The 21,755-nt window shown below is 41.0% G+C and overlaps 1 non-coding gene across 1 annotated transcript; it reads left to right on the top strand.

Moving 5' to 3' along the window:
- The first annotated feature begins 4,228 nt into the window (after window positions 1-4,228).
- LOC127098796 (small nucleolar RNA R71) lies at window positions 4,229-4,335 on the top strand. The gene has a single exon (XR_007793491.1). It is a non-coding gene; the product is annotated as a small nucleolar RNA R71 (small nucleolar RNA).
- Window positions 4,336-21,755: the final 17,420 nt, after the last annotated feature.

Raw genomic sequence — 21,755 nt, 5'->3', positions numbered from 1 at the left:
TTGAGACTTCTACTTGCCCACTCATCTGTGGGTGATAGGGTGTTGCTACACGGTGCCGGACTCCATATTTCAGTGATAAATTTTCAAAAATCCTTGAAATAAAATGGGAGCCAGCATCACTAATGACAAGTCTCGACACTCAGAATCTAGGAAAGATTATACGCTTAAAGAGTCTAATTATCACTCATGTGTCGTTCATTGGAGAGGCTATGCCCTCAATCCAATTATATACGTAATCGACCGCAACATGGATATACTTGTTACCTAAAGAAGATGGGAAAGGTCCCATAAAATCGATTCCCAAACATCGAATACTTCTACTTATAGAATGCCTTTAAGCGGCATTTCGTCGCGTCTACATATGTTGTCAGTGCGTTGACACCGATCATAATTTGTGATCGCGATGTGGACATATTTCCATAGAGTGGGCCAAAAAAGACCGGCTTGCAAGATCTTAGCGCAAGTCTTCGAGGTGCTTGCATGTCCTCCATATGGAGCAGAATGACAATGGGAGACTACGTTTTCTACCTCATCCTCGGGGACACATCGAATGAAAATGCCGTCGGCGCCTCTTTTGAAAAGTAGAGGCTCATCCCAATAGTAATGTTTAAGATCGTGGAATAATTTTTTCTTTTGTTGGCATGTCATGTCTGGCGGAAGCATCCTAGCTGCTAAGTAGTTAACGAAGTCAGCGTACCATGGTAGTGTGGTTTTGGTGTAAATTGCTTCCACTACCTCGTTTGTTTTGGTATGCTTATGGGTTAACGCATATTTAGCTGTATTGCTTTCGAGTTGGGCTATGAGTCTTTCGTACGGAAAATCATCATTTATAGGCACTCGTTCAGGTTCAATACCTTCCATTCTCGACAAGTGATCGGCCATGATGTTTTCAGTTCCCCTTTTATCCTTGATTTCTAGGTCAAACTCTAGTAATAGTAAGATCCACCTTAGGAGTCTTGGTTTGGTGTCCTTTTTGTTTAACAGGTACCTAATTGTAGCATGATCGGTATAAATAATTATCTTTGCTCCTACCAGGTAGGAACTGAATTTATCTAGAGCGAACACTACGGCTAAAAGTTCCTTTTCTATGGTGGCATAGTTCATCTGTGCAGGGTCTAGGGTTCTACTTGCATAGTATATTGCATGAAGTTTCTTATCCCTTCTTTGTCCTAAGACTGCGCCTACAACATAGTCACTAGCGTCACACATGATTTCAAAGGGTTATCTCCAATAGGGTGGTTGCATGATAGGTGCGATAATAAGAGTTATTTTCAGTTGTTCAAACGCCGCTAGGCATTTATGGTCAAAGAAGAATTCGGTGTCTTTCATCAATAGGCCAGTCAGTGGTTTGGTGATTTTTGAGAAATCTTTAATGAATCGCCGGTAGAAATCGGCGTGTCCTAAGAAGCTTCGTATTTCTCTTACAGTTTTTAGAGGATGGAGGTTTTTTATAACTTCTATTTTAGCCTTGTCGACTTCAATACCCTTGTCGAATACTATGTGTTCGAGTACGATTCCTTGTCGGACCATGAAATGATATTTTTCCCAATTTAGTATGAGGTTCACTTTTACGCATCTTTTTAATACGATTTCAAGATTTGATAGGCAGCCTTCAAAGCTCTGTCCGCATACAGAGAAATCATCCATGAAGACTTCCATGATGTCATCTATGAAATCAGCAAAAATTGACATCATGCATCTTTGGAATGTTGCAGGAGCGTTACACAGTCTGAATGGAATTCGTCGGTAGGCGAATGTACCATAGGGGCATGTGAAGGTCATTTTCTCTTGGTCGTCGGGATGAATAAGAATTTGGAAAAATACCGAATAATCGTCTAGGTAGCAGAAGTGAGAATGCTTAGCCAATCTTTCAAGCATTTGATCGATAAACGGTAAAGGAAAATGATCCTTCCGAGTGACTTTGTTTAATTTTCTATAATCAATACACATTCTAATTCCAGTAACCACTCTTTGTGCTATAGATTCTCCTTTATCATTATTCACAAATGTGACGCCTCTCTTATTTGGTACGACATGTATTGGGATGACCGATTGACTATCGGATATCGGGTAGATAATACTTGCTTCTAACAGTTTTTTCACTTCTTTCTTTACTACATCACTCAGAATGGGATTTATCCTTCTTTAATGTTCTCTAGAGGTCTTACTGTCTTCCTATAACATTACGCGATGCATGCATATGGAAGGGCTTATTCCTTTTAGATCTGAGACATTGTAGCCTAAAGTAGTGGGGTATTTTCTCAAAACGTGTAGAAGCTTTTCGGTCTCTATCTGCCCTAAGTCTGCATTTACTATTACAGGTCGCTGAAGTTCAGTGTCTAGGAATTCGTATCTTAGATATTTGGGTAACGTCTTAAGTTCTAGGGATGGTTTCTTTCGGCAGAGCATATGATCAGGCGTTAGTGCCAGGCATTCACTTAGGTTGTCATCTTGGTATTCCTTACTTAAATTTTCATCTTCAAATGTAGGAGGCCTTAGAATTTTCAGTATTTCGGAGTATGATGTTTGTTCATTCTCCATCTCTCTTATGCATTCGTTGATGACATCTAGTAGACAACAGGTATCGTCTATAACTGGTGCCTTTAGGAATTACGTCAAAATGAATTCGACTTTTTCCTCACCAGCTTCAAAGGTTAGCTTGCCTTTCTTAATATCTATAATAGCTCCAGCTATAGCTAGGAATGGTCTTCCTAATATGATAGGGATGTTGCAATCCTCTTTTATATCCATGATTATAAAATCAGTAGGAATATAGAATTGTCCTATGTGCACCGAAACATTTTCTAGCATACCTACGGGAAATTTTAACAGAACGAACTACAAGTTGTACGGACATCCTCGTAGGTCTTAGTTCTCCCATTTTTATCCTTTCATATATGGACAAGGGCATTAAACTAATACTGGCTCCTAAGTCACATAGTGCTTTGTCGATGACAAACTTTCCGATTACACAGGGTATGGAGAAAATACCCGGGACTTTAAGCTTAGGAGGCATATTGTTTTGTATTATGGCGCTACACTCAGCAGTAAGTTAACGGTTTCGTTATCCTCTATCTTCTTCTTATTAGATAAGATTTCTTTGAGAAACTTAGCATACGAGGGAATTTGAGTGATGGCTTATGTAAAGGGTATTGTGATATTCAATTGTTTTAGAAGCTCTACGAATTTTTTAAATTGTCCTACACTTTTAGATTTAACAAGTCTTTGAGGATAAGGGATAGGGGGTTTATACGGTAGTGGAGGAACATAAGGTTCTTCTTTCTCTACGGCCTCTTCGTTTTTATATTCCTCTTGTTCGTCTTCCTTCTCAGTTACCTTACCAGGGTCTTGATGCATGGATGGGTTTTTAGTTCTAGGGTCGGTCAGTCTGTCTAGTTCTGTCCCACTTCGTAGTATAATAGCATTTGCATGACCTTTCGGGTTTGGTTACGGTTGTCCAGGAAATGTGCCTGCAGGAGCAGAAGTAGGTGCTTGTTGTTGAGCCACTTGCAAGATTTGTGTTTCCAACATTTTGTTATGGGTAGCTAATGCGTCTACCTTGTTTGCTAACTGCTTGATTTGCTCACTAGTGTGCATGTTTTGATTTAGGAAATCCTTATTTGTTTGGGCTTGGGTAGCTATGAAGTTTTCCATCATTATTTCTAAGTTTGATTTCCTAGGAGCATTTTGAGTATTTGTGGCAGCTTTATGATATCCTGGTTGTACAGGAGGTGCTTGGTTAGGTGCATACAATGCATTGTTTTTTTTGTACGAAAAGTTAGGATGGTTCTTCCAACCTGGGTTATAGGTGTTTGATTAAGGGATTCCTTGAGCATAGTTCACCTGGTAAGTAGAGGTTCCTATCAAGAGTTGACATTCTAGAGCAGTATGCCCTTGAACTCCGCATATCTTGCAGTTTAGTGCTACGACAACCACGGTGGCTGCTGGTGTTATGATCAAGCTGTCTATCTTTTGAGTAAGAGCATCTACCTTGGCGTTGACATGGTCAAGACTGCTTAATTCATACATGCCGCCCTTCGTTTGAGGTTTCTCTACAGAGGTTCTTTCTCTTCCCTATTGGTAATGATTTTGGGCCATACCTTCGATGAGTTGATAGGACTCATTATATGGTTTATCCATCAGTGCGCCACCTGCGGTGGCGTCTACTGTCAATCTTGTATTGTACAAGAGACCGTTGTAAAAGGTATGGATGATCAACCATTATTTTAGATTGTGATGTGGACAAAGCCTTATCATGTCTTTGTATCTCTCCCAAGCTTCAAAAAGTGATTCATTATCCTTTTGTTTAAACCCGTTTATTTGGGCTCTTAGCATATCCGTCTTACTAGGTGGGAAATATCGGGCTAAGAAGACTTTCTTCAACTCGTTCCACGTAGTGACAGAGTTGGATGGTAAATATTGGAGCCAGGCTCTAGCTCTATCTCTTAATGAAAATGGGAAAAGACATAGTCTTATAGCTTCTGGGCTCTGACCATTCGCTTTCACTGTGTCTGCGTATTGCAAAAATACTGACAAATGTAGATTCGGATCCTCCGTGGGACTACATGAAAATTGGTTTTGCTGTACAGTTGACAACAACGAAGGTTTTAGATCAAAATTATTGGCCTCGATGGCAGGGGCAGTGATGCTGTTATATGGTTCATCCTGCAAAGGGATTGCATAGTACGTAAGAGGACTTAGTCTCACACTCTCGTTTTTATTGGGATGAAGAAAAACAGCTAAAACGTAAATAGAATATTGATAAAGATATATGATATAGGGGATATCGGTACGTAACGCATCAAACTTTGGGGATTCGATAGATAGTTGGTGTAATCTTATTGGTGAAAATATTCTTTAGTAGAAATTATTTATAGAAAGGACTTAGTCTCACACTCTCGTTTTTATTGACTCTGCCCATACTCCTAAACAAGAATGCTTGGCTCTCGCGGTCTCATTTTGACTTTAAAAGTAATTTTTGAATATAAATAAAGTCTAATTAATCCTAAACCACTTTCGTTGTGTTTAGAATTAATGCCTAGTTTCAGCTATCTGGTTAAAATCTCAAACTCTCATTCTTGTTAACCGTAACCTTATGTTGTTTTGTACTCTTGTACGAAAAACAGTTTGATTAAAATAAGAAACTAAAAACCGTAAAAATAAGTTTTATAAAAACTAACACCAATTTTCTATGAATCCCGTCGTTTCGACGGTCTTTACATACTGATACCTAAGGGTTTAGCCGGACATAGATCCGGTAACAGACATGGTATTAGGAAAATCAAACATGCAATAAGGCATAAATAAATAAAATAGCAATCAAAATAAAACCTGGATTACGAATTGAAAACTTGAACTGAATCTTGATTCTTTGATTAAAATAATGTCGGCAGGCTTTGGCAATGAGCAACCGTTACAATTGAACTCAAATGCGTAAATAATAAATCACAATAGTCCCCGATGTAGAGAAACTATTACTGTTATAAAGTAGGGAAAACTGCCTAGGAAACTAAAAGAAAATGATTTTGACTAAAAATAATTGGTAGTTGAAAACTGGAAGAAGGAAGAGAACTGACGTGTAGAAACAACCCTCTTTTTATATTTTCCACATCCCTGATTTATAGCTAAAGGTGGGTGGATTTGTGTCTAAAAACTTTGAAAAATAATAGGGAAGACCAGGTTGTGGTGGTTGCCACAACCCTAGTCTTTGACTCCGTGGCGAGCGCCACCAATATAGGGTTGAGCGCCACAATCTCAATTCTTTGTGGCGGGCGCCACCATCCTCTTTGGATCATCTGGCGGGCGCCATACACCCTAGATGATGGGCGCCACAATCACATTAGGCGTGGTGGTCCATTCTCTATGTTTTTCTCCATTTTCTTCTCTTTTTCTTTCCTTTTTTCTATTTTCAATTTTGCTTTCTTGTAAACCTTTTAATCAATAAATACCTGCAATAAATATAAAATACTGTGTAATAATAAATGTTAATCAAGTAAAAAGCAATGCATATGAAGCCAAAAATATGATACGTTTTTTAGGCGTGTTTTTCGCAAGTATAGGAACGCGTCAGAGTAATATAAAAGATTGTCGAATCCACAGAGACCAAATTTCAATCTATCGTTATCTATTGTTACGGTGTTTATCTAAGGTAATCGAAACAGGGTTTTTAAGAGTGCACAATGAAAAATAAAGTGTTAAATTAAATTCAATTAATAAAGACAAGTTCGAATGTAATTCACATAATCAATTAATAATCCAAGTACTTGCTAATAGAATTACTTATGGGCAGTGTTTCCTACTTTGAAAATAACCAATTTAACGGAAATTGCGCTTTCGTGTATTCAGAACCGAGTTGTACTCCCTAATCAAACCCTCTTATTGTCACTTATAAAAAGGCACGCATTGCGTTAGGGTAGTAAACCTATTTTTAAGAAATATAGTGTCTTGACTAAGTTGAAAATTATTTTGACCTGGATTTCTTAACCAAAAGAGGTTCTCACGAACCAGACTCTAAACTTATAAACGCGTCCGAAAATAGTTTTAAAATCACTTTTCTTTTTAAGTTAAAAACTCCTAATGAACTAAACAAAGCGCTTTCGTTGTATTTGAAATAGTTAAAAAAAACTAAGTTTAAACAGACGTCAGACAACTTTCGATCTTACCCAACGGAAATTAAGTGTGGGAAAACTTAAGTTGAAAGTCAAAATAGACCTTAAGTGTTTTTACGAAAAATTGTACGTATTATCGGTTCAATTACGATCCTTACATTCTAACCTTTATAGGTTTAACCAGACATGGTAAAGTAAAAATGCATTTTAATGTAATAAGTGCGAGTGCAGGAAAGTAAATAAAAGTAGTGCGAGTGCGGAAAATAAATGAAAGTAGTGCGGGTGCAGGAAAGTAAATAAAATGAAATCAAAGTTCGATTACACATTGTGGCACCACTCCGATGTGAAGCGATGACCACTTTTACACAATACTGATATATGCCTAGTTGTAACTAAGTTTGGATGATGAAACAAATGAAATCAAGGTTCTATTTATAGGCAAGGAGAAAAATGGAAATTACAAGGATGCCCCTAAGTTTGAAAATGGGAGGGAACCATTTTGTTCTTGTGGCGCCCGCCACAACATCATGGTGCCGGTCACAGGAGGAAATCGCAGCGCCCAAGTGGAGATCGTGGGAGACGTGGCAGTTGAGAAGAGGTTGAAACTGGGACACGTCATGGATGGACCCATGACGCCCGCCACAGTGGGAGACACAAGTGTAAAATGCTGATTTTTTGGCTCTTTAGCTCATTTTCGCTCATTTTCTCGATAGGGGCTCAGATTATACTGAAAACCTGAAAACAAAGAAAAACATAGTAATAACATAACTAAATAACAATAAAACAACTAAAATGGATGCGAAATCGGAGTCGAAAATACGGTGAATTTTAGTGTCATCAAATTCTCACACACTTAAACCCTTCCTTGTCCTTAAGCAAAACACTTAAAAGCTCAAAAAAGAAAAACCGGTGTCGACGAGTGATTGGGGCTAAAAGGGCTTCTAAGTTCAAGTCGGGATGCAGTGATAGGTACTAACTGAGTGACCCAAGGGTATCGTGATGACACTTATCCGCAGACACGGACATAAACTCCATTTTTATATTAACCAACCCATATTATCCCACAATACCTAGGCCTACATCTTCATCTCTTTTTGGGTCCTTTTCATTCAGGCGCAATCACATTAAGCCTGTTATCCGTACATGCTTCATAGTAGAGTGTCCGGTTAGTGATTTTGATCCTAAAACATGGGGTTTCTGGCACATAAATCTGTTGTGAACCCTTTTATTTGACCCAAATGCAGTTGTGGGGGATCGGATCGTAATCCGCCCTACCGAGTTCAGCGCCAGATACCTCTGAACCAACTAACAGTGGGTGAGCTTTTTTTCTTTTTTTCTTTTGCAACAAATTTTTACAAATTTTTGGTTTAAATGATCTTGTGAGGGTCACCTATCCCGGAGTTGCCTTTTTCTTTATTTTATTGCACTGGATCATTCACTTATGTTCATCGATCCCCTACGTAGAGTATGCTTAGGCCGGAGTTGACTACTGGAATAAACTACTGAGGACTATACTGAAATGATGATTAAGGCCATGGTATATGGGGTTTCGGGAGTGATTCCTATATTCATGAAGTCTATGGTGCTAAAACGATACTGATGTTTCAAAAAGTTCTCCCGAGTCACCACATCCTAACTCAAACATGTCTTAAAGCCCAAAAACTTTCAGAACAACACCGTTTTCTTTTGCAAATTTTGTTTTGGTAGGGCTAAAGGAATGGGGAGATGAGGATGTACTAAAGATATACTATACTGGTGACTCGTCAGACACATGTATTTTCTAAAACACACTAACTAAAAACAAAATAAAACAAAGTAAACAACTAAAGAGCAATAAAAATAAACAATCTAACTAAAAACAACAAAGGAAAATAGAAAGCGATAAAATCTCCTCCCACACTTAAATCGAACATTGTCCCCAATGTTTCGAAATAAGATAAGGGGAGAGTAACATGTCATACTACTGCTGACCACTGGTCCCTTCGCCATCTTGAGGTGGACGATGGGATCTGCTGCGGCGACGGTCTCTCTGGTCCATCCTGGCCGTTAAGGCAGCCTGAGCAGTCCTCACCTCTCTAAGGTTGCCTAAAATGGAACCCTGAGTGGCCTCCATCAGCACAAAATGCTCACGATGGTAGTTCCACTGACGGGATTGCTCGTTTGTGATCGCAAGCAGGGTCTGTGAAACAGTCGCATATGATCAATCTGTCCTCCGATGCGATTCTTGCATGAAGCTCATGTTGTCCGCCAGTTGTTGCTGAATGGTAGAGAGTAGGCCATCACGCGTTTGTTCTTTAGCCATGTGGTCGCGCCATATCTCCTCAGTAATATAGAATCCAGGAGCAGAACCTGCAAAAGAAGAAGATGGTGCGGTGTGTGGTGGTGAAGGGTGATGGGGGGACACATGAGGTACGGGAGATTTCTCTCTCCGATCAAGCTCTACATCAGTGTCGTGTCCCTCCTCATCAGGAACATTAGGAGGAAGTGGACCTAAAACAGGTGGAGCATCTAAATCATAGGTCCAGTTCCTTTCATTACATACATCAGTACGTCTAGTGCATGGTAAGGCAATAGATGGGAAAGCTACACCATGAATCATAAGCACATAACCTCCCTCTCTTCTCACTTGGCATAATTTCATATCTTTTAGAAATTTTAGGTTGATTGTGCGAGGAGCTAAGGGAACTAAGGTAGCTATCTCATTGTTCAGGTTAAGAGCCCGAGCAATAGACGTAATGAGTCCTCCAAAAACAATAGGTCTCGCTTTATTAAGAGTTAAAGCCATATGAGCAATCATAAACGGGGCCGAATTAATCCTCCTATTTGTGAGGCTTCCTTGTAAAAAGAGAAGCTCCCGAGCATTAACCTTGTTTGGATTCTCCTGGCCAAAAATAGTACATGCCAACATATATCTAAAAACTATGATGGCCGGGTTATGGATGGCCGAGGCAAGAATTCCTTCAAAAGAAATTATTGAAATATTAGACAATCTCTGCCAGAAGGAAAACACCTCGACCGACCAGTCTGAATCCAAAGGGGCCTCACAAATAGCACCTTCCCCATGAGGAGTTCCTAACAGACCTGCTAGTTCGTTGGTATTATACTCATACTCAACAACAAACATTCGAAATTTAACAGTACCAATTGTACTAGAAGTGTTAAGACTGACAATATAAATTAAAGAACTTAAAAACCCGACTGTCAATCGCCCAAAGGTAGGCTCTCTGTTTGAAAAAATAGTGTGCAAGCCTAAAAAATCTAACAAACAAAAAACACTGTGGTAGATACCCAAAGTATACAGACAGTTATCGTCCACGTACCTCGTCGGGAGAATTTCCCGATTTTGTAACCTTTCAATAATCCTTCTCTACCTATCCCCAGGTTTCCCTTCACGAAGAATATATTCGTTGAACTCCATTATTTTGCTCTTTGAATGTGTTGAAGAAGATGAAAATGGGTATATATATATATATATATATATATATCGGGTGGTAAAGGTGGGATTTTTATGGATTTTTATGGATATTGATGGATGAAAATTAAAATGGAAGTTGGAAAGGTAAATTGTATGGTGGGAAGATGATAAATGTAGGAGCTTTTATGGGGTTCAAGGGAGTTTTTGGAAGAGGAAAAAAATGGGTTTTGGAAGTTTTAAGGGCCAAAAATGGTGAATTAGTTGAATCTGCCCCGCATATACCAGACGTCGTGGCGGGCGCTATAGGGTCTACGGCGGGCGCCACAAGAGCAACATTTGAAGCTGGGCCGAAATTTGAAGATTTTGGTATGGGCTTCTCCAAGCCTTTTTTTATCTGGGGGTCCGGATAGCATTCTCATTGTTTTTCCTAATAGAATAAGGCTTGCACAATGAAAATAAAATTTAAACATTAAACAAATAAATAAATAATATTATTAGACTATAATAAGAATATAAAGGAAATAAACACACACATAATATATATATATATATATATATATATATATATATATATATATATATATATATATATATATATATATATGAAAATATCAAAGTGCTAACATAATTTGAAATGTACCAAATGCGATAATATAAAATAAGGCTGGGAAATGCAGAAAATAATATAAGCATAAATAAGAAAAGGAACTCCTCAGTCCCGAATAGCCTGAAAATCGCATGTCCATCTTGTCAGGAGTAAGGATCATAAGCAAACGAGCTAAGGAACTCCAAAGTCAGGTTCATGTAGGTGTTGTTCAGGTCATCAGCGAATTCATCCCATTGGAGTTGGTGGCACAGGAATCTGATGCTCGGCTCAATGCCTAGGGTGTCCATGCAATCCTGGTCCGGATAGCGTGTAGGTGCCATAGGGCGCTGGTAGAAAACTATATAATGCTCCCTCTGGGTGTCATCTCTGAAGGCCACGTGCATGTCATCAAAGTTCTTCATCCTGCAAAGGTTAGGGAAAAGGATCTTGAAAACACAAACATTGCAAATGATATTTAGTCCTGACGAGAATATGATACAAAAAAGTAAATAAATGCAGAAAAAGTAAAATAAGATAAGAAAGCCGTGGGTTGCCTCCCAAGCAGCGCTTGTTTAACGTCGTTAGCTTGACGATCGGAACTTATACATCTGTCGTAGGAATTTGTGGATCTATCAGAGTGTGGATGGAGTAGTCTGTTGGAATGTTTCCTCCTTCATAGAGCTTCAGTCTTTGCCCATTTACAATGAATGGACTACAGGTTTCGTTCTTGATTTCTACAACTCCGGATCTCAGAATCTTAGATACTTTGAAAAGGCCAGTCCATCTTGAACGCAGCTTCCCAGGGAAAAGTCGTAACCTAGAATTGAACAGGAGAACAGGGTCGCCTATATTGAAATCTTTTTTCACAATTATTTTTTCATGCCAAGCTTTGGTTCTCTCTTTGTATATTATGGCATTCTCGTAGGCAGATTGCCTGAGTTCTTCCAGTTTGTGGATGTCAAGGATACATTTTTCACCAGCGGTCAGGTAATCCAAATTCAAAGTTTTAATGGCCCAATAGGCCTTATGCTCTAATTCAAAAGGTAAATGACAAGATTTTCCATAGACTAGTTGGTAGGGAGTTGTTCCTATAGGGGTTTTGAAAGCGGTTATGTAGGCCCATAATGCTTCTTGGAGCTTCTGAGACCAGTCTTTTCTAGATATAGAAACAGTTTTTTCTAGAATTTGTTTTATCTCCCTATTGGATACTTCTACTTGGTCACTAGTCTGTGGGTGGTATGGTGTTGCTACTATATGCCTAACTCCATATTTGCTTAAAAGTTTATCAAATATTCTCGATATGAAGTGCGATACTCCATCGCTTATGACTAAACGGGGTGTTCCAAATCTGGGGAATATATAGTTTTTAAATAACTTGATCACCACTCGAGTGTCGTTTGTGGGTGCAGCTACTAAGATATACTTGTTTCCTAGGGATGGTGGGAAAGGTCCCGTGAAATCTATACCCCAAACGTCGAAGAGTTCTATTTCTTGAATGTTTCTTAGAGGCATTTCGTCACATCTTGAAATATTTCCCGTGCGTTGGCATCTATCACATTTGACAATGCAAACATGGATATCGCGCCACATGGTAGGCCAGAATAGGCCAGCTTGAAGAATGTTGGTGTATGTCTTAGAGGTGCTCGCATGTCCACCATAGGGTGCAGAGTGACAATGCTCAATTATACTTTTTACCTCCTATTCTGGAATGCAACGGCGAAAAATGCCGTCTTTACCCCTTTTGAAAAGGAGCGGTTCGTCCCAATAAAAGTTTCTTACATCGTTAAAGAACTTCTTCTTCCGATGGTAGTCAAGATCAGGGGGTATGATATCAGCAGCTAGATAATTAACAAAGTATGCATACCATGGCATGTTACTTACAGCTAAGGATTTTTGGAAGTGCTCATGAGGGCCTAGGCTATCATCTTCAATGGCTTCTAGTTTAGCTATCAGTCTATCATAGGCAAAATCATCATTTATGGGTATGAAGTCTGGTTTTAGGTGTTCTAGCCTAGAAAGGTTACCAGTTACTACATTTTCAGTGCCTTTTTTATATCGGATATCTAAATCAAACTCTTGTAGTAACAGAATCCATCGGAGTAACCTGGGCTTGGCATCTTTTTTACTTAATAGGTAACGAATGGCATCATGATCGGTGTAAACTATAATTTTGGCTCCTACTAGATAAGATCTGAATTTGTCTATAGCAAAAACTACAACTAGTAGTTCCTTTTCAGTTGTTGCGTAGTTAAGTTGGGTGGAGTCTAGGGTTCTACTGGCATAATAAATCACATGTAATTTTTTATCTTTCCTTTGTCCTAGAACGACTCCAACGGCATAATCACTAGCATCACACATTATCTTAAAAGGTTCTGACCAATCAGGGGGTTGCATGATGGGTGCTGAAATTAACAGTTGCTTTAAAAGATTAAATGCTTTATTACATTTTTCATCGAAAATGAATTCACCATCTTTCATTAAAAGGCCAGTTAAAGGTTTAGTTATTTTAGAGAAGTCTTTGATAAAACGCCGGTAGAATCCAGCATGTCCAAGGAAACTTCGGACTTCTCTGATAGTTTTGGGTGGTTTTAGATTCTCTATGACTTCTATCTTAGCTCTATCTAACTTAATACCTTTTTCGGAAACTATATGTCCTAAAACAATCCCTTCGGTGACCATGAAATGATACTTTTCCCAGTTTAGCACAAGGTTCACCTCCACGCATCTCTCCAGGACTTTCTTAAGGTTAGCAAGACAATTTTGGAAATCAAATCCGCAAACCAAGAAATCATCCATTAATACTTCCATGATACTATCTAGGTAATCTGCAAATATTGACATCATGCAACGTTGGAAAGTTGCTGGGGCATTATAGAGTCCGAATGGCATTCGTTTGAAGGAAAAAGTTCCATAAGGGTATGTCAAGGTAGTTTTCTCTTGATCTTCGGGGTGGATAGGTATTTGGAAGAATCCAGAGTATCCATCTAGATAGCAAAAGTAAGAGTGTCTGGCTAGACGCTCCAACATCTGGTCTATAAATGGTAAAGGGAAATGATCCTTCCTGGTTGCTTTATTTAACTTTCTGTAGTCTATGCACATCCTCCATCCTCCTTCTATCCGTTTTGCTACATGTTCGCCTTTATCGTTTTGCACCACTGTGATACCTCCCTTTTTAGGTACTACATGCACAGGGCTCACCCACTTACTATCCGAGATTTGATAGATTATACCTGCCTCAAGTAACTTAAGAACTTCTCTTTTAACAACATCACTCAATATAGGGTTTATTCTTCTCTGATGTTCTCTGGAGAGCTTTGAATCTTCTTCGAGCAAAATCCGATGCATGCATACAGATGGGCTTATACCTTTTAGATCAGAGATATTATATCCTAAGGCTGAGGGATATCTTCGTAAAACATATAAGAGTTGGTCTGTTTCCCCTTGGCTCAAGGTAGCGCTGACTATAACTGGACGGTTCATCTCTTCATCAAGAAACTCATATCTCAGGTTCTTAGGTTGTTCCTTAAGTTCTAAGGTTGGTTTCTTAGGGCATGGCATAGGATATGGGGTAAGGGATAAACATTCATAAAGGTTACCATCGATGTAGGGCTTCCTAAAGTTATCATCTTTCAGTATGAGAGTTGATGGTAGCTTAATTTTTTTTATGATTTCTTCTTGTTCTATTTCCCTAACGCATTCATCAATGATATTTATGGCATTACATGCGTCTCCAATCACAGGTGCCATAAGAAATTTTGAAAGTATAAATTTTATCTTCTCATCACCTACCTCAAAGGTCAACTTTCCTCTCTTGACATCTATTATGGCTCCTGCAGTTGATAAGAATGGTCTAGCCAGAAGGATTGGTATATCAACATCCTCTTCAATGTCCATGACAACAAAATCAGTAGGGATAAATAACTGACCTATCCTAACAGGGATAAATAGCTGAATCTCCGAAGATGTCCAAAGTCTTGATTCTCAAATCAATGGCTTGCTCAATACCCAAGATACAAGCTTCATACTCAGCTTCATTATTGGTGCACTCGAAAGTCAGACGAGCGGTGAAAGGCATGTGGGCACCTTTCGGAGTAGTAATGACAGCACCAATTCCACTTCCTTTAGCATTGACGGCCCCATCAAACATTAAAGTCCACTTTTTGTCTGGATCAGGTCCCTCCTCAACAACTGGCTCTTCACAGTCTCTCATCTTGAGGAACATGATGTCTTCGTCTGGAAAATCAAACTTCATCGGCTCATAATCATCAATCGGCTGTTGAGCAAGATAGTCTGACAAAATACTCCCTTTGATGGCTTTTTGGGATGTATACTGGATGTCGTACTCTGCCAGTACCATTTGCCAACGAGCAACCCTTCCGGTGAGAGCTGGCTTCTCAAATATATACTTGACTTGATCCATTTTGGAGATCAGTAAGGTTGTGTGAGTCAGCATGTATTGTCTCAAACGCTTAGCAGCCCATGCAAGTGCACAACATGTCTTTTCAAGCATTGAGTATCTTGACTCGCAATCTGTGAATTTTTTACTCAGGTAGTAGATGGCATGCTCTTTCCTACCTGTCTTGTCGTGTTGACCGAGAACACAACCCATGGAATTATCAAGTACTGTCAAATACATAATCAGCGGTCTCCCTGGGACTAGAGGCATAAGGATTGGAGGATTCTGCAAATACTCTTTTATTTTTTCAAAAGCCCTTTGGCAATCATTGTTCCACCTGATAGTCTGATCTTTTCTCAGCAACTTGAAAATTGGCTCGCACGTGGCTGTTAGGTGAGAGATGAACCTTGCAATGTAGTTCAACCTCCCTAAGAAACCACAAACTTGTTTCTCTGTTCTTGGCTCAGGCATCTCTTGTATCGCTTTCACTTTGGCCGGATCCACCTCAATCCCTTTTTCACTAACAATAAAACCCAACAGTTTTCCAGATCTCACCCCAAAAGTACACTTGTTCGGATTAAGCCTCAGCTTGAATTTTCTCAAATGCTCAAACAGTTTCTGCAGATTCACCAAATGTTCTTCTTCTGTTTGAGATTTGGCAATCATATCGTCAACATAAACCTTGATTTCATGATGAATCATATCATGGAAAAGAGTCACCGTAGCTCGTTGTAATGTTGCCCCAGCATTTTTTAGACCAAACGGCATCACCTTGTAGCAGAAGGTGCCCCATGGGGTTATGGATGTTGTCTTCTCCATGTCTTCTGGTGCCATCTTAATTTGATTATAGCCAGAAAATCCATCCATGATGGAGAATACCGAGAACTGAGCTGTGTTATCCACCAAAACATCGATGTGAGGTAATGGGAAATCATCCTTAGGGCTAGCTCTGTTTAGATCCCGGTAGTCGACACACATCCGTACCTTTCCATCCTTCTTAGGTACCAGAACGATATTTGCAACCCATGGCGGATAATTTGTAACTGCTAGAAACCCTGCATCCAACTGTTTTTGCACTTCTTCCTTTATCTTGACAGCCATCTCTGGTCTTGTTCTTCTGAGCTTCTGCTTGACCGGAGGACAACCTTCTTTGAGAGGCAAACGGTGTACCACAATGTCTGTGTCAAGCCCGGGCATGTCCTGATAAGACCAAGCGAAGATGTCAACATACTCTTGCAGCAATTCAATCAACCCCTTCTTCACATTATCTTCCAAAGCAGCCCCTATCTTGACTTCTTTCTTGACGTCCTCGGTGCCAAGATTAATCACTTCAATAGACTCTTGATACGGTTGAATGACCCTTTCCTCCTGCTTCAATAGCCTAGCAAGTTCTTCAGGGAGTTCACAGTCTTCATCACCCTCTTCTTCAGCTTGAAATATTGGATTTCCAAAGTCGAAGCGAGCCATAGCAGAACCGTTATCAATAGGATCTGGTGATGTGCATCTGCATGAGTGATGGTATGTGCTTATGAGTGTGAAAAAAGAGTGAAAACTAAACAAAACATTTCCAAATGTATTTTTTATTTATTTATTTTGGATTTTTGAAAACTACAAAAATAGAAAGACAGTGAGCAAAATATTTGAGTGCAAAAAGGACGTCCTTTATTTATGATAAAAAAATGCAGGTATCCACATAGATGAGCCCTACAATGAGTCATTACACCCTGGGCGGAACGTAAGACTTAGACATGCATGGATAAACAAGAAAAATTACTCTTCAAGAAAAGTGACTTGGACAATCTCCTCAGAAGACCAATTGTTGATGACTTCACCCAGGATCCTCGGACACACCCAATTATCGATGTCGCAATCACTATCCCCATCTTCATCATTGATTGTAGAAACCTGGCCGTACTGAATGATGCCAGCACTGGAGAAAGTAATCGGCCCCTGACGAGTCTGAAGTGTTGAAGTTGTAGAAGTCAGGGCTGGCTGATACCCAATCCCGAATTTGTCGTCTTTCGTTGGTAACACCAACAGATGTCCCCAACCGGGGCAGTACCCGAATCCACCAAGGCCTGTGCCTGCTTGAAGGATGACATAGAGGCACCCGCTTTAACCTCTTCCACCGGAGCTGCATCCTTGATCTGAACAACCTCAAAGGCCTGACATAGGGTCTCTTGAAATTCACCTTCTACCTCTACATACTTGAATGTAGATAGGTTACTGACCAGAATGTCCTCCTCACCACAGACAGTGATGATCCTTCCATCTACTGGGAATTTAATCTTCTGATGTAAGGTTGAAGAGACTGCCCCAGTGTTGTAGATCCAAGGACGACCCAGCAGGCAACTATAGGAAGGACTGATATCCACCCCATAGAAGACGATGTTGAAGGTTTGTGATCCAATCTGAATTGGAAATTCTACCTCTCCGAACACCGACCTCTTAGATCCATCAAAGGCTCTCACAATAAGATCTGTAGGCTTCAGAACCAAACTCCCTACATCTAACCTTGACAGGGCTCTCTTGGGTAGCACGTTGAGCAAGGAACCTAAATCCACCAAGACATGAGATAACACGGTGTCTTTGCATTCCATCGAGACGTGCAAAGCCTTGTTATGATTGCGTCCAGTTGGCGTCAAGTCAGAATCAGTAAAACCCAACTCGTTGCTTGCATGAACATTTGCAACGATCCCTTCCAGTTGGTTCACTGAGATCTCCTGAGGCACATATGCGGCATTTAGGACTTTCAGCAGCGCCTCCCTGTGCGCCTCTAAACACAATAGGCGTGAGAGGATGGATATTTTAGGTGGAGTCTGAATCAACTGATCGACTACCTTGTAATCACTTATCTTTATGATCCTCAAGAGCTCATCCACATCCTTTGCGAAAGTGGGCTCAGAATCAGCCTGGGGTGTAGAGGTACCCTCATTCACAACCTGTTTGCCTTTGGCTTTTACCGCAGCGTTAGCACTATCAGTTTGGGTAACGGGTGGTGAGAACAGTCTACCACTCCTAGTGAATCGCCCGATTCCACCAACATTGTCCACTGCGGGACCTTCAACTTCAAGTTCAGACTTCTGACCCTCTTCTACCTTCAGTGGCCTTTCCACCCCATGATCGTGCGTGTATACACTCCCCCCATAATTCCAAGGAATGGCCCTTTCACTAGTGAAAGGCAAAGGACCAGGGGTTGTGATAGTCATAGTGGACGGTCGCGCTGGTGGCACCGGTTGCGCTTCTGGTACATTGATCTGATTAGTTGGGTAGAAAATGGTGATAGTAGCAACATCATAGTCATACTCTGAAATCTCATTCATTGAAACATAAACATCCGAGACATCGGAATCAAGTTCAATTACATCAGAATCAACCACATAGCTTGAAATATCAGCAACAGCATTGGAAAAAATAAATACATCATCATGGATTACAGAATCAGTAGGAACAACATCTGCGAATTCATCAGTAGCATCTTCAAACACCTCTTCCTCAACCCCTTCCACAGACCCTTGGACAGACAAATCTTCAACCTGGAGGGTACCTTCGTCGAGAAAGGCCTGGATACCCTGTTGCATCTTCAAACAACCTCCACTCTGAGTAGCACAATCCACACAACCCTTCCCACAACCAGGGAAAACATCGGCCTTCAACAAGTAGCCCTTGACATCCAACAACGGAGTCTTCAGCTTCGACACATCTTTGATGGATCTAGCTTCCCCTTCCATCACATTAACATTCGCACCACCGTGCTGGGGCATGGGATTGTTGACGACATTCGGAGCCGGTGCAAGGTCGATGGCCTTTGAATCTATGAGGTCCTGAACTACGTGCTTAAAAGCTTTGCAGTTCTCAATATTATGGCCAGGTGCCCCAGAGTGGAAGCTACACCTAGAGTTGGCGTCATATCCCACTGGAAGCCTTCCAACAGGAGGGCCAGAGTGCGTAATTGCACAAGTTGTAGTTGTTGAAGACTAGAAAGCAACTGAGCGTACGACATTGGAAGAGTGTCGAAATGCCGGGCCATCATCCTTTGCCTCTGTTGATAGGTGGGTCTGTTACCCGGTTGTTGTTACTGGTACTGAGTTTGCTGACGTTGTGGTTGTTGTTGTTGTAGTGGTGCTGCAGCCGGAATGGTCACAGCCGCAACATACGGTTGTTGATGATAGTTCCGAAAGTTATTCCTCCGGTTACCCCTGTTCTGATAAGAAGATATGGAATTTGCATCCCCTTCTCTCCTCTTCTGTCCCTGAATGAACGACTTCTTCACCCCTGATGAAGATCCACCTCCACTCTGGATCTTATATGTCTTCAGGTAATTCTCCACCCTCTCTTCGGTAGAGACTACATCAGCAAAGTTGGAGGCGTTGCAACCCACCAGGCGCTCCAAGTAAGGTACGGGCAGAGTGTTCATGAACATGTTAGCCATTTCCTTCTCCAACATAGGAGGTTGCACACGGGAAGCTGTCTCCCTCTAGCGTTGAGCGTATTCCTTAAAGCACTCATTGCTCTTAAGAGACAGATTCTGTAGTTGAGTTCTGTCCGGAGCCATGTCTGTGTTGTACTGGTATTGCTTCACGAAAGCCTCAGCCAAATCCCTCCAGCAGCGGATGTGGGCTCTGTCCAGCCTCATATACCATACCAGGGATGCCCCAGCTAGGCTATCCTGGAAAAAGTACATGAGCAACTTTTCATCGTTAGAATATGCAACCATTTTACGGAAATAGACTTGCACATGGGTCTTCGGGCAAGAGTTGCCATTGTATTTGTCAAATATCGGGACCTTGAATTTCGGTGGCACCCTCACGCCTAGGACCAATCCCAAGTCAGCAACGTCTACTCCCAGAGGATTCTGTCCTTCCACTGCCTTCAGCCTCTCTTCCAGTCTCCGAAACATAGGGTCCATACCATGGCCCATGCCAAAGTCCTCCGAAAGCAAGGGGAATTGGTCGTCCTGATCATCATGGACAGGCTATTGACCGGAGTTGACATGCGGGATCGGGGTAGGCCCTAGTCCACTGGTTCCGTTAACCTCTCCAGCTGGAGGGTCAGTCAACGTCTCTGGTTGAGTAGTGGCGGGATTCCTCTGCATCATCTTCCTGAGCTCTTGTTGTCCCTGAGCCACCCCTTGAACCACATCCATGAACTGATTCATGCGAATCTTCATCTCGGCGAGCTCTGCTTGTAGGCTTTCCATTGCTCTCTGGTGGTTTCTGCAGGTACCGTATCGGTGAATGCCCGAGTCAGCTATCCTGCTATTGGAACACCAAATAATATGAGAACACCGCAGCGGTACCTGTTATGCAAGATATGCAAATGAATATGTAAATGCAATGACATGTTTATCCATTCCAATGGGTATTCTACCCCCTTGATTCCAGTCTCGCATCAGACAGAAAGCGCAAGAAGACCGAGTTGTGGATAAACTTCTGAGATCAAGATGCAATAAGGAAAACCATCATATGAATGGGTTCAAGAAGGGAAAGGCCTTAGCCAACAGTACATCAAAAAAGATCTCCACAACAAGCCTGTGGATCATCACTACAATACAATAAGTAAAGAGAGGAACAAAAATCAGGGATCAGCCTCCTGTATACAACCCATAAGGACTACTCCTCACTTCAGCCAGTAGTACCACTGTGTCAGGATGATCTGGAGATTCTATCAAACGCCGGATAAGCAGATTCCTCTTGTGAATAACTCCATCCATCCCGTTGATGTGCTCTTTGTAGTAATTCCCATCATCTTTTCCGAATACCTCTTCAAGTCTGGGTTTCTTCAAACCTGCCAGCACTTTGAGTTCCTCAATCTGTCCTTATGCTTTGTTGAGTTGATCCATGATATAACCATTGGTTGAACGGGGGCACAGAAGCTCATTGTTCTTCTCCTTCAGCAAAATCTTCAACTTCTCCATCTGACAAGTCAATTCGGCCACCATCTCCTCCTCCTTTACCTTCCTAGAAGCTGAAAATGTATCCCATTGCTCTTGCCTACCAGCTAACTTACCATGAGCATCTGTTAACTGTTGTTTAACTCGCCTCAACTTAGAACTGGATGATCCCAAGGCTTCGTCAGTTTTTCTGAAGAAGTCCACCTCCACAACTAATTTCTTCTCCGCTTCCTCTTGCAATCTGACGGCTTCTCCCTTCTGATATTCCGCCTCATGGAACAAGTGCATACAGTCTTGCAGCTTCACACTTAACTCCGAGTTTTCAGTTTGAAGCTCCTCCATGGCATTCTTCAATTTGTCATACTCTTCTCGACTCACCATGGTTGACTGCTCAGGAGTAGGTGGATACAAAGGTTCTTCAATAGGAAACGGCAGACCAAACTCTTCGACTCTTCCTTGAAGCCACTCTTCATACTGAGGGTAAGTTCTACAATCTCCTTTTCCAAGCACAATTCTTCCTCTCTTGATCACCTTGAGCCAAGCCTCAGCTGCCTTACGGGATACAGTCAAATCGAATGAAGAATGGAGAAACAGATATTCTTCCATATCTTTTTCCAAAGGCGGAGTTCTTAAAGCATATCCAAACTGTCTAACTGCCAGAGAAGGATTGTAGTTGATACTTCCCCTTCTTCCTACCAATGGTACATTCGGGAAGTTCCCACAACTATGAATAATATCTGCCCGAAGCAAGCTCCGGTCTGACCACCAAGAAATATCTTTAGCTCTTATCCCCATCAGTCTCTTTGACCAACTCAACGAGTTTTTGACATCAACGAACGCTCCTGACTTGGGTAGGT

The sequence above is a fragment of the Lathyrus oleraceus genome, chromosome 6, assembly GCF_024323335.1.
Source record: "Lathyrus oleraceus cultivar Zhongwan6 chromosome 6, CAAS_Psat_ZW6_1.0, whole genome shotgun sequence".
In the NCBI taxonomy this organism is placed as follows: domain Eukaryota; kingdom Viridiplantae; phylum Streptophyta; class Magnoliopsida; order Fabales; family Fabaceae; genus Lathyrus; species Lathyrus oleraceus.
The sequence above is the reverse complement of the archived record's forward strand: the minus strand, read 5'-3'. Positions and strand labels throughout refer to the sequence as shown.